This window comes from Lactuca saligna, chromosome 2, assembly GCF_052625555.1.
Source record: "Lactuca saligna cultivar CGN05327 chromosome 2, ASM5262555v1, whole genome shotgun sequence".
Taxonomy (NCBI): Eukaryota; Viridiplantae; Streptophyta; class Magnoliopsida; order Asterales; family Asteraceae; genus Lactuca; species Lactuca saligna.
Window position 1 is genome coordinate 189430353 of NC_136418.1, and position 15287 is coordinate 189445639.

A 15287-nucleotide genomic window follows, 5' to 3' on the forward strand; every position below is an offset into this window, starting at 1 on the left:
AAAAAACTGCACGGTGGCCATGTTTTTTTTTTTTTTTTTAGGTTAAAATGAGGTCTGAAGACCTTTGAAGACAGTGGCCCATGTCTGCGCCAGGAAGACCTCGCGCAGACGTTTTCTGATCTGCGCACTTCCAAAAAACAAACAATCTGCGAGGGCATATGTCTGTGCGTTGTCTGCGCGGCGCAGACAAAAGTGGCTGCGCAGATTTTCAAACAAAAAACAAACAGCCCCTTACTTTGAAGGTAGGGACAATGAGTTGAGTTGAAATGTCCTGGGGACCTGTTTTAGAAACAACTACCAACTTTCGACTTTTGTTACATTTAGTCACTAAACTTTTTTTCGTTATCTATTTGTCATTGAATTATTGAAATTGTTCACATTTTACCCTTATAATCGGCTGTTACCGGTCATAAGGGTAAAATGTGAACAGTTTCAATAGTTTAGTGACAAATAGATAATGAAAAAAAGTTTAGTGACTAAATGTGAACAAAATCGAAAGTTCGTTTCCTTCTAAAAAGTTCAATGACTAAATGTGAACAAACTTCATATTGTATTATGTTTTAACAAAATTATTTATTTTTGTTTAATTGTAGCAACATTTGTTGATGAACAAATCAATGAAATAAAAAAACAAAATGTAACATCCGGATTTTCAGGTATCATCATTTAAGTATTTTTCTTTTGAGTTAAGAAGAGAGACTCAACGAGTTAACGCCTCAACTCGTCGAGTAAGGTCGTGACTGATGACTCGGATTAATGAATGCACTCGACGAGTCCACGCTGTTAGCAGAAACCCTAAATCTTTGGGCTCGAGCCATATTTAAAGGCACTCATGGCCTTCAATTGCAGCTACCTTTCCCATAAGTGAGAACCCTAGCGAGCTTGAGTGTGTAGAGTGAGAGGAAGAACTATCTTGAGCTTTTTGGTGTGATAGATCTAGACCCTTCTAGGTTCAGAGAGCCGAGAATATAAAGCTTTAGTAGAGTAAACCTTGGGTTTCAAAGTTGGGAAGCATTTATGGTATATATAGTTATTTTCATCTTACACATAGATATGAAGTATTTTATATAAATTACGTGCTATGTGTGCATATTATTTGAATACTTGTTGTCTATGCTGGATGAACGGTTTTATACATGTTTTAAAAGATTTAAACGGTATATTTATTTTATATCTACAAATATGTTGCAGATGAAACATGGGTAGATGAAATAGTTGGCGTGTGATGAAATAAAATGATGAGAGATAGATGATGATAGAAAGGTGGTGATAATTAGGTAAATAGATGATGATGAATATGTGATGTAGGATGAAAGGAGATACCATAACCTTAACCGACAATGTGGCGATGTAGTCATCTACCAGAGTATAGATGGCGACCACGGACTATTCTAGACAACCCAGTGGAAACACCAGTAGGCCCATAACCTGTAGGTGATGAATTACGAGTTCAGGCGATGTTGTAACTACGTATTCATGTGATGATACTCTAACCCCTTACTATGAATTACGAGTTCAGACGATGTTGTAACTACATATTCATGGGATGTAACAAATTTCGCATGCCAAACCAATGGTCATAATTCACATCAATGAGAATGGTTTATTTTTTTGTAAAACCAAAATCAGATTGGAAATTTTGATTTTTTATTTTGGAAAATGTCAAACCATTGGTTTTTTATTTCGGTTTTGGTTTTATGTTTTTTTTTTAAATATATTTTCAGGGTTGTGTTTTAGTTTTGTTTTGTTTTGTTTTGTTTTTTTTTTTTTAATTTCATAGATTTCTTCATCAACAAATGTTGCTACAATTTAACAAAAATAAATAATTTGCTAAAACATAATACAAGATGAGTTTTGTTCACATTTATTCATTGAACTTTTTAGAGGGAAACGAACTTTCGATTTTCTTCATATTTAGTTACTAAACTTTTTTTCGTTATCTATTTGTCATTGAACTATTGAAATTGTTCACATTTTACCCTTATGACCGGCAACAGCCGGTCATAAGGGTAAAATGTAAACAGTTTCAATAGTTCAATGGCAAATAGATAATGAAAAAAAGTTTAGTGACTAAATGTGACAAAAGTTGAAAGTTCGTTACCCTTTCAAGTCATTATCCCTTTTTTTTCCTCATAGTAGTTAGAAAAAACTGACGGGGGTCTAAACGTTTAAGATTATAAATTTTCAGTGAATTTTAGCCAATTAAATTTGAAAACTATTTTATTCTTATTATTTCTTTTTTATATTTTTTTATTTAACTTAGAATTTAAATAATTAATAATAATAATAATAATAATAATAATAATAATAATAATAATAATAATAATAACGCCTCACCCCTCTCCACCGACCCTTCCACATTCTAGAAATATTTATATGTTTGTTAGTCATTTTAAAATATTAGTAATTAATATATGATCGGTCATACTAATAACAACTTGATATAAATATATTATTTATAAAATTTTATCATTGATAAATAAATATTACTCTTGTATTTGGAAATTATTTATATTAGAGAAATATTAATTTTCAATATTAAGTATTAAAATTTATGATAACATATCATAAGATATGATTTATTATGTTATTTACAATTTTTTTACTAAAAAGATTTTTGTCTTTTAGCTAAATAGATAAGAATTTATAGGTAATAAAAGATTGGAAGATTTTTTTATAAAATCCTTCTATTTTTTTATACTCTAAATTGTAACATGAAGAAATGGATAAGAAATATTAAGTTTTGATTCATATTGCAAAGAGCATGTTACTAAAGTTAGGCAAGAGAGAATCATAAAGCATGGATCTTAAAGGTTAAGAGTTATTGGATAAAGACATAAAGAAAGAGGCTTATAAACTAGTTATGATCCCTTCTTTCTCACTTGATTATTTCCATGACTTCCCTTCTCCTTCTCCACTTTCTCTCTAGTTTTTTAAAGAGTTACGCATTTGTGTGAAAGAAGATGGTACTTACTTGAACTCTCCTTCATAACAAAATCTTTCTTTTGTTTTCAAAGGCTTAAGAGTTTTGTTACTACAAGAAGAATATCAGCATCTTATCAAGTTAAAGAATTGTTAGTGTTTATAACTAAGATGGAGTTTCACATCTACATTCTTCATCAACTACCAATCTCCCAAGAGGAATCAAAGTCTTTAAAGGTTGTATTAATTTACTGACAACTCAACTCACTCGAAACCATTCTCACAACAACGAATAAAGATTCACTAGGAAAACTCCACGAGGAATTGTCGATAAACAACCGTGACTTTCCAACAAGTCAAAATCATACCAAATCCCAACCCAAACCTTTCGGCTACTGAGCCATCGGTAGTTTTTCCATATTGCTCAAAATACCCAACTATACCAAAGATCAACGAACCAAACACACGAATCTCCACGACGCAACTGTTTGAAAAACCATGATGGTTCACGGCACGCCATGGCATCGTCTAACCATTGGAATTATGGTTCCTCGACGTTCTTGCCATCATCTAACCACAGACATAAAGACTCTCGACCATCACTCGGTGGGCCTATAGGCACATGACCATCATCCCACCAACCTGCAAGAACCCAATCAACATCCCACTTAACACTTACCAAAAACTGCAGGTGTCCTACCATTCTATAACATGCAACCCTTCCACAATCTAATTTGCTACTGACGCATCATTAAACAAAACATGCTCACATGTAACTATGAAATAAGATAAACGGTTGAACATTTTCCCCAAATCGAAAACAATAAATCAAATAAGAATCATTCCATAAGGCCAGACCGAGTGTGCTCAGGCTATCTTACTTAGTCCACATCCACCCCTTACGACAATATTTGTTGAAATGTCAATATTTCACACTTCCCAGAAGGAAAAACAATACTCTTTAGGACGAATGTGTTCCTTCTTCATCATATCCTTGCCCAAAGGGTGAAGTACCAGCGAATCGAACGAAATGAAAAATCTCAACCATTAAAAGAAACATTCGCCTAACCATCAAAAAAGGATTACACACCTTAGATGAAACTAAACCAATCCCTCCGATTCGTTTCGGTGGTTTGGGTTTGTACTCAGCATATGAGGTTTCCTCCTATGTATTTGTATCCTTGAGGGCCCAATCTTGGACATTACAAGACCACATCTTACATGACAGTGACATATATGGTATGGACTTTGATTGCCTATGTGCTTTAACCCGTATTCGCGATACGATTCTAGGATTCGATTGTAACAATTTCACTAATAAGGAGATCGCCCCCCTAAATCCCAAAAAGCATTGGCGTGTACCCTTTTTAGCAAAATCATCAAAGATATGGAAGTCGACTTCGACATGATTGTTACCTTATGCTCAAGATTTTTTGCTAGCTATCCTCATTGATGGCCTCGGCCAGCATATGTCTCATATGGAGTACCGAACTATCCTTCATTATCGTCTCATGATTCCTCTATTCCCAATTGATAAGATATGCCCAGTTTGCCGCAAGGCATGTTTGGACATTTTTGGGAAACATGTGGTTCATTGTAGAGAGCTCCCCAGTTTCAAGTACCGACATGTTGTAGTTATAGATGTTCTCCTTGATGCTTATCGACGTGCTGGTATTTCTATGAAGAAAGAAGTGCTAGTGAACTTTTTGATGGACCCGCAGGATGGAAGATCCACACTCAGGTCGGCTGGCATTTTGATCTTCGGATGGTAGGAGGGAAGCACGCTTGTGTGGATCTTACGGGGGTCTCTCCTCTAGTCGGGTTAAGGAACGGGGGTTTCACAATAGGGCATGCCGCTTTAAAAACCATTATGTGCAAAGTGGCAAAGCACGAAAATACATGTATAGAAAATCAACATGTGTTTGTACCTTTTTGCATTTGATACATTTGGTTTTCTCGCACCAGAGGCGGTGGAGCTCCTCAACAGAGTCCAAAAAGTCATGCATTCTAATGTTATATCTACTAGATCCACAGATGTTGTTTTCAAAAGAATTGGTTTTGTCATCCAGAAAGGGCTAGCAGCGCAGCTTGTTGCCAGTTTGCCTTCCATCGATATGTATTGAACTGTTTTTAATCTAATATGGAATATGGATTTTGTTAAAAAACACCATTAAATCAATATAACTCCCAAATTCGGGGAAGAATTCCAAAATTTCCTAGAATTCATAGGCCATGGTCACACCTAAAAAACTGAACAACATCACTCCTACATTCGAAATCCCCAATAACCAAGGACAGCTACTAACTCAATCCTACTCGGGACAACAATTCCACAACCAAGCAGTCAAGGTTACACATACACATAAACCAAGACATATGTCTTATAAAAATTGACGTAGGGTTGGCGCACCAATTGCACCTTCTACTAGAAACACTTGGAGGCCCTCGAATGACTCCTAGATATTGACGAGGAAAGAAATGACCAATCGATCGAGAATGGATTGAAACTAACCCCATTGATCTCACACATACTAAACAAAACCCACACAAAAAATACCCTTACCGAACTCTGAACCCGATCAACATACCAACAATTTCCCATCTCAACCGAAAATAACAAACCCATAGCGAGAGATAACCCTGTTCTTTACATCTGATGCACAACTTGAGCGGCTCAACACTCGTCTATCAAGAACCCTGACACTTCTGAAATGAACTACTTACCATAACAATTTCATTACCCATCAACTTCATGTGGTAAGGACAACACATGCATCCTTGAAGACATAAACCTACGATAACTTGTTCTGCATCTACGATTTGACCAATCCTTAAATTATACAAGGCCATGGAGGACTCCCGTAACATCCCGACTCCCAGGTATATTTTAAAAGCTTTATATTCATTTTATTGAAGGAACTCGATGAGTTGGATGCCCCAACTCGTCGTGTCAAACCCAGTCATCCGCGTGATTTTATGAGGTCTACTCGACGAGTTGGAGGACCACAACTCAACGAGTAGAGGATGTGCATGGAAACCCTAAATTTTATGATTTTGCACCCTATTTAAATGACTTATGGGCTGTTTCTAACCTCCCTCATCGTCATTACAGCCAGGGAAAACCCCCAATCGAGTCCTAAACCCCCATTGTGTGTGTGTTGAGAGCTTGAAATGTGTTATTTGTTGATATTGGAAGGGAAACTTGGAGAGTGAGGAGCTTGGATCGAAAAGGAGGAAGCAGATTTGTCATCTACTTCGTTTTGGCAACCAATTTGAGGTAAATAACACCTTGACCCTTTCATGCTTAAATCTTCTTCTATGGACATTTATGGTTATTTTTGGGGTTTAATAGAGCCATTATTGCGTTTGAGTTTGTTACAATGACATGGTCTCAAATCTAGACTCCTCTAGGTCCCAAATTCATAAAGCTATCAACTTTATATTGTATTGAACTCTCCCATGCCCTGAACCTCATTCTAGACTTGGTTTTGGTGTTTTAAGCATTTAAGACCTTGCATGCACGTAAAGTTTGCAACTTTATGTGGAATTTGTGCCTTAGGAAGTTAGATCTACAATTTGGAGCTTTGGGGTAGCTTAAAAACGTCTAAATGAGAAATAGGATTAAGGGACTCGACGAGTTGCATGGTCAACTCGACGATTCAGATGAAGATTTGCAGTTGTTGGTTTCTGCATGGACTCAGCGAGTCAGCGAGATGGCTCGACGAGTAAGTTAGGATTTTCCCGACATTTGGATACTGCATGGACTCGAAGAGTTGTCTGTAAACTCGGTGAGTCAACAAGGGTTTTCACGATTTCTCGAGTTCTGGAATGACTTGACGAGTTAGTGGGCTACACTCGACGAGTTGGGTCAACATGGACTGTTGACATTGACCGTTAACTTTGACTTTTGACCGAGGGTTGACCAGTTTGACTTTGGGGGGTATTTTAGTAACTTAGGAACTTATGAAAGTGGATCATTGGTGGATATAGCTTATGAGTTTGGAGCTACATTTGGGGAGTTTGACATTTATCATCCCTAGCTACTTGTGAGGTAAGTTGTCCTCACTATACTGACAGGGTCGAAGGCACCAATGCCCACCCTTTTCGGATTTGTATTCAGGTTTATTACATGATATCCTTATCAATTTACATCCTGGTAGTTAGGATGGTGACATGCTTAATGACATGGTAGGTCGGTATCCTGGTATATAGGATAATGATATGTTAGTGACCACTTAGGTCGGTATCTTGGTTATAGGATGTTGCTATTATTAGTGATCTACTAGATCGGTTTGACTGTTATATATGTTAGTGTATGATATTTATGTGCACATGATTGTTTAATTGGGGGTTGGGTTGAGGCGCACCTGCTTTGTGTTGAAGTCCAACATACACAGGGCGGACCGGATAGACTGCAGGCCCAGGAGGGCATACTAGTCAGACTGAAGGCCCGACGAGCGGTCCGGATAGGCTAAAGGCCATGAGAGGCGGTCCATACGTGTTGATGGCTTGGAGAGTGGTCCAGATAGACTGATGGCCCTGAGAGGCGGTCCAATCAGGTTGATGGCTCATTATGCATGTTGTTTATATGTTGCTATCTTATAGCTAAGATTTGTATGGCGTTGGTATTTTGGGGGGAACTCACTAAGCTTCGGGCTTACAGGTGTTGATTATGTTTCAGGTACTTCTGACGATCTCGGGAGGGCGAAGGCATGATCATGCACCTCCTTATGCTTTTATGATTTGATTATGGGATACTCTGACATTAAACCATTAAAACATATTTGTAATAATTATTGGTTTTTGAGTGGTTTAAAAAGTTTTAAATTGGCATGAATTTTATGGATGTTACAATTTCGATGGATCCTTGATAAACGCAACAAGAAATCTTCCTAACCACGAGTACTTCAATGGTAGCCCACATTCATTCTCTTATGCAACAAAAACCTTCCACCAAAAACCACACACACTCAGACCGTAGATTCCCTTGACCCATTACACTGAACTCACAAAAATAAGCAAACTGATAATCTTCCAGGAAAAATACCCAGTTCTTCCCCATTTAGGGTTTGAACCACCACCGATTGAGTATTGACATCTACAACATCAAAACCTCACTGAGGATCAACCACAAACATTCCAACCTTAACACTTAGAATGCATGACATAAAAAAATATGATCCTTCGGATAGTAATCAACCAATGATAAGGAAACTCTGAATCTCAAATGGAGACCTCAAAAACTACCCCAGCATCGGCGCATCAATCTTAGTGAAATCGATCAGAATACCATTTGTATCACGAGGCATCTCACGAACTGAACTTTCGCTCAATGAAAACTTGTATTCGAAGTAATAACCCACAACCTCACACTCCTGAAACTTCCAGAATCCTTTACAGATGCTCTAACAATAGCTTTGGAAAACCAGACACAACAATAGAATGCTTCTACCCAAAATAGAACATCTCTCTACTACCTTATTGATATGTGCATATTTAGTCATATAATCCATACAATATCTTAATACTTTTTGTTTTTTTGTCTCAATTTACGAAGAAAAGGTGCTTAATTAGTTTAAAATTCTCATTTTCAGTCTTAAAGACATGCTTGGATGAAAAAGGAAGCGGATTGAGTAATTGGAAGCTTGGAATTTGGAGATTGAACAAAGAATGCAATAATGAAGACAAACTCATCAAACTTGTCTCAACTCGACGAGTTCCCAAGAAATTTCCCAACAAATTCGTGACTTGTCGGACATGCGTGTTTAAAGAAAAACTCATCGAGTTGGGTCATAAAACTCGATGAGTTGGAGTTGATTTTTGGAATCTATATATAGATCGTTTTCTCTCGAAACCCTAACTTTTGTTGGAGGCTTTTGGCAAATCTTGGAGACCAGAGACATTACCAATAGGCTTTGGGAACCAAAATTCAACTAGAAGGCAAGTTTGAAGAGATCAAAGGAAAACAACATTACTTTTTTCTTAATATTTTGTGTGAATCATGTTTAAACTATTAGAATTTGATTTTAGTGATTTATTTGTTGTAGTTATGAGCTAAAAACTCCATACTTCTATTTACACTATATGATCTTATGAATATTGTTTGATTGAGACGCTTAGATTATATAGATTTGGTTATTTATCTTGTTAAGCTTGTTAAAAGATCCTTGCATGTTAATAATATTTATTTTCTGTTAATAACTAAATAATTGAGTTGCATGAACATCTTCTTGATTGTTTGAATCTTATAATTTTTTGAAAACAAGATTGTATGCCTAGTATTGGTGAACATAAACCTATGGTTAACTAGAAAATAAGTAAGTTAATATATGATCATATGTGATGACCAACCTCATATGAGTTAATTAAACCAACCAATTCGATTAACTAATGTTACAAGTCTTACTTGATTCGAACTTAACACTAGGTAACCTGTTAGTTTAATAAATTGGCCATTGTTTGAATTAACTTGTTTGCTAAAGGATTAGTAATAGTTGCTAGATGCACTCACCAATTTTCTGGACAATAAAGGAGCTCGACAAGTTTCTAGATACACTCGCCGAGTTAGGGTCAACATGGACTGCCGACCTTTACTTTGACCATGGTTGACCAAGTTTGAATTTAAGGGTATTTTGGTATTTCGGGGTTTTGACAAATAAGTCACTTAGCGATTGTAGGCGGTTGAGTTGGAGTTATGGATTGGGATTGATCTTATAGGTTCAACATTTCTTGAGAGGTGAGTCTGCTCACCATACCAATGGGTCGAAGGCACCAAGTTTGGACAATTATATGATATGTGAATTGTTAGTTGATTATGTGATATGTCAGTATGACAATTGTATGGAAGACCTAGGGGGGTTCCCATGGCAATAGACTGAGACCATGTGGGGGTTCCTATGTCACTTAGTATAAGTCCTTGGAGGGTTTCCAAGGCATCATAACATGTTTACATGTTTAGCTAGTATGATATTTATTTGGTTAATGAAGACTATGTGGGGGTTCCCATGATAGGTAGTCAAGACCACGCGGAAGTTCCAATGGCAGTTAGTAAAGACCATGCAGGGGTTCCCATGGCAGGTAGTTGAGATCACGCGGGGGTTCCAGTGACACTCGGTATAAGACCTCAGAGGATTTCCATGGCATCCTTATATGTTTGTAAAGCTAATATGGATTATGTGATTATATGGATTGTATGGGGTATGCTTATAAAGCTAATATGGATTATGTGATTATATGGATTGTGTGGGGTATGCTCTGGGGAACTCAATAAGCGTTATCTTACAGTTTGTTGGTTGTTTTAAGTACTTTAGAGCCTAAGGCAATGGCACAACGTGATCACGTGGCATGCACTCTCTGACGTTTTTGTTGGGACACTTTGATGTTTTTGGATAATTTATTTGATAGTATGGATCTTTGAAAAATAAATGTGGTTGAAGTATTATGTCTTTGAGAATGATTGTGTTAATTAAAAGTGAAAAATTTTATTGGAAAATTTTGGGTTGTTACAATTATGTTTATAGATTAGTAAATAAAATGAGTTTTCTTATGATTTCCATACAAATATTATAGTATATGAAATATGCATATATGCATTTGTAAAAATATGCATATATGTACCTAAAATGTTGATTTTTTTGGTTAAAAATTATAGTATTTTTTAAGTATTTCATTTTTTTTTAATTTTATTGATTTTTAAATGCTTTTAAAAAAATTAAAGTTTTTTTTAAATATTTTTCTCTCAATTTTTTTTTTTCATAAATTCATGTTTTCTATAAAAAAAATTAAAAAAACTTCACTTTTTAAAAAAGGTAGAATTTCGTATACGCCCTACTAAACATCTAAATTTCATATTTGTCCGACTTAAACTCCAAATATCATATTTTCCATTCTTAATGTTTTTTAATATCATATATACCCAAATCTATTTTTTTTATAATTTTTATTAATTTATAATTATTTTTTTATAATCTTAAATCAATATAATTAAAAAAACAATATAAATGGACAATAATGCCCTTAGTTCTAAATTTCAATACAGATCACGTTGTCTTGAAATTACTTACCTGTTTCCCTATCTATCAGTTTGGCAGCTTCTTAATAGTTCTTGTCACACCCCAACCAGAACGGCGGAATCATTCGAGGACAGATGACTACATGTAGTATCATAACAGTTGAGTAAATAGTAAAGAAAGCAAACTCAACCACCATAAATATAATTTAAAAAATTACATTGTTGCTTGTAATACATGTTTCAAAATAAATTACATTATGATGATATAATAAGTTTTGAAATTGACGCCTTAGCGTCCCATCCCCAAAAGTTGTTGTTTGCTTGTATTACTGAATCCCTGAGAAATACAAGTAGTTTTGAAAAAGTGTCAACAATTAAGTTGGTGAGTTCATAAACGTTTTTGTATAAGAATTATATGCCTTTTTGTATAAAGTAACTGAGTTTGTAACACCCTGTTCGGAAAGTATTCAGTTATGGATTTTAGAGGCCAAGGCTAGGGGCGTTTTGTTCTTTCAAGGGTTCGGAGTTGTATGCGAGAAGTTTTGGGCCGAGGAGTGTAGCTAGAAGCGTAGGGATTCTCGCCACCTTTTCATGGATATAAAGTTCGTCGGAAACGGACTTAGGAAGAAGAAGTTATAGCATTTTGAAGTTGATACCTTGATGGTCTTTTGGAGCCATGCAAGAGATAGGACCATTGTCATGGAAGTAGGTTGTCACATTTTGAGTTTGGGATTATTTGATAGGTTTCAAGCCATCAAGTAGCAACTTTGCGAATTAAGACATGGAAGAGGACCTGGATATGAGTTTGTAGCCTCTGGAGCGGGGTATTAAGCACTTATTGGGAAATGGTCTTAACAGAGGTATTACACGGAGCATACGTGCATGTATGCCCAGCGTACGCACCTTCTTGCGTGTACGCCCCGCGTACTTTGTATGTTTGGGTAATGAATTATTGGGTTGCAGATTAGGCCATGTTTGAGTATTTGGGCCTTAACGGGCTATCAGAAATTAGATTATTTGGGCTAAAGAATATAATTGGGCTTAAGGTAAGGCCCATTAAAAGGATTAGGCCTAGATTGGCAAATTGGGCCATTAGTGGGCTACTAGTGGGCTAGGGAAGCTTACTTAGTATTGGGCCTTGGTTTTGAGCATTAGATATGGACCAAGTTGGACTATGGATAGAATGGTCGTTTTATCCTAAGATGGATAAATGTATTAGACTAAGTGATATTTGGTGTTGTTAGCTCGGGGAGCCGAAGGAGTAGTGGTTCGCGAACTGTCATATAGCAGCCAGAGGGATATCTGCAAGGGTTCAGCAGTGCAAGGTGAGTTGCCTTCCAGTAGTGGTGGGTCTAAGGCCACAATGTCGGCCCACCAGTAGGAGTTGTATGTTAGATGATTGTCTTTGTGATGTTCATCTAGGTGTGCTGCTACCTGAAATGTTTATGTGCTAGTTTGGTTTGCTTTATGCGGTAGTAGTAGTAAGAGGGGAATAGTCCCCAAGTTCGGTTGTTAGGACCGAGGGGGAAGGTCGGACACCCCGGTATGTCTGACAAGGGTAGATTGAGCACCCCGGTATGCTCAGCAAGGTAGGTCGGGCACCCTGGTATGCCTGGCATGGGGTAGGTCGGGCACCCCGGTATGCCTGACAATATGTGTTATTGTATGTGTGGTATGATGGGGGAATTCACTAAGCTTCGTGCTTACAATTTTTAGTTTGTTTCAGGTACCTCTTCAGGGAAAGGGAAGGAGCTGGCGAGGTAGTTGCACATCACACTCACACAAGATTCCGTATTTTAGATCTATGGGATTGTAATATGATTTTATTGCTACCTATGATACGAGACACGTATGATGGTTTATGGACTTATTTTGATATCGACAATGTTTTCAGTAAAATATTTTATAATCTACTTAATTGAAAAACGAAAATTTTGGACTCGAAATTTGGGATGTTACAAGTTGGTATCAGAGCCTTGGTTTGAGGGATTCGAACACACCTTCGGGGATGTCTGTACTCAAATCAAGGGTTTGAAAGATTTTCACCAAAAATTGCTTTCTAAAATTTAAAGTAAGGAAAGTTTTGAGAAAGAACAAGATGTGTGATGTGCGCGACCGTCCGAGCTCAAGTAAGTATCCTAAAATACCCATACAAGTTTATGTTATGCTATATTATGATATTTTTATTAGAACTGCATGTTATTTTAGGACTAAGGATCTAGGAAGATGCCTTATTTTCCTATTATGTATGTATGAGATTTATGAATTGCATGCTAGTACAACTTCCTGTTAGAGGATAACAACTTGATTGAATTATATGGTTAGACTTTCCCTTTTGTCTGAATGCTTCTTGCTCTATGCTTTGTGGGACTATGAGTGATGGGTGTTAGTCATTAAGTGAATACATCACGTCACATGTGATCAGGGTTGAATAATCTCAGAGTGTTAGATTTGGCCCTATTCTGCAGCTCTTGTATGAGTCCAACCGTTGTAGGGAAGAGTCCTTTACTCGAAGGATTATACGAGCCTTGCCACATGTGGTGGTATTCATGTAGTGGCTAATTGGCATTACGAAGATGCCTTTAGTAGCTGAGGACTAGGTTCGGGTTGGAGGTTTCCCTAGGGAAAGCCTGTGATGAGATTAGTGCTGAGAGCAGTGGTAGTAGTAGTAGTGGAAGGGACTTGGTGGAGTCAGGGAAATTCTTGAGGAAAGTACGGATAGATGTGGAAGGCAGTATGGGCCTGTACTACAGAAAGTAGAGGATTCGTACTCGACTCAAGAAGGGCCGAGATGAGACCAGGAAACTTGTATGGAATATTCATATGGGTGTTATGATATGTTTGCAGCATGGTGACGCTACGAGATAGACCAGTTGGCGGTGCGGGCGTCGGTGAGGGATCAGGCTCGGGTTTAGGAGCTAGTCAGATTGAGGAGCGGATGAGACAGTTTGTATCAGCTGAGGTTATGGGTAGTATCTTGGACCAGACTCCTTTGATCTTTGGCACGGTCAATGAGGGAATTTTGGAGCTTTTGGATAGCCGCCTCAAGGCCTTTCAGGCCGAGATCACTGCAGGACAGTTAGGGGCTCCTCAGGGGTCGAATGTTGGTGGGTCACTGGGATCCCTCGGTAGGAAGGATACCGTTATTATCATAAGTCGTCGGGGGTCAGAGATGAGGTACGCACCTGGTCTTTAGGAGAGTTCACTACACAATTAGATCTAGTGGAGATTTCATGGGCCGTACACGAGGGGTTACCCGACATTACTGAGCGTGTTACTGGCAGGGTAACCGCTAGGTTTCAGGGTCAGACGACGACTGTTCAGGTAGTTGATGGAGTAGCCGAGGCAACTCGGTAGCAAGAGTTTGGTTTGGATGTGCAGTTAGGGAAAAGGAAGCGGACACCAACATTAGGATGATTGAAGGATGGTGGAGGTTCTGACTCGGTTGACTTAAGTGCTTGAAGTCATGGGGATCTTGAGGTTTGTGGCAAGTGTGGGGGAACCCATGGGTTTGCTTGTCATAAGTTTAGGTGTTTCAAATGTGGAGAGAAAGGGCATGTACATCGGGATTACAAGAAGGATCAGATATGTTTTCATTGTCAGCAACCAAGTCATTTCAAGTCCTGTTGTCCTATTTTGGAGGTGGAGAGAGTTCAAGTTCCAACGCCCATGGTTCTGCAGGAAATCAAGATCGAGCCACAATAGACCGCTGGATTGCATTTCATTTCAGCTTCTGTTTGTGATTTTATTGTTATGGTACTGCATCGATGTTAGTAAGTGTATTTCAGAATATTATGTTTTCTGCTTATGATTAAGTTATATGCCATCTGCATACCTTGGATGTTAGAGTAGTAGTTCGAAGATGTTTCCTTTTTGAGCAGGTTTTCAGGATGCAGTCACTATAGCAAGCGTGAGAGGGCTCGGGAGGTATTATGTTAGTTTGTTAGAGTGGTTCAGATTCGTTACTGGTTAGTTTTGGAGCACTAGCAATGAGCTGTAAGGAATTAGCAGGATCAGGGGGAACCCTCCAAGTATTCAAGAGCAGTAGCAAGCTAAACCTGGAGAAGTTAATGACCTTCGAGAAAGAAAGGACGAGGGGTTGTTGTTGGGTTATGAGCATTCTAACACTCCTAAGTGTACATGCAACCCTAAATACCTTGGATCTATGTTTTCTCTATTATACATGCAAATATGAACATCTAAGGTATTATCCTAATCTAGCATACAAAATATCAATATAACAAGATAGAATACATACCTCTTTAATGGTGCTTGTCTTCATGAAGCTTGAGTGCTTAGTGCCCCAAGTGTGACACCTCAAATGGTTCACACAACACCAAATACACTTGGAATA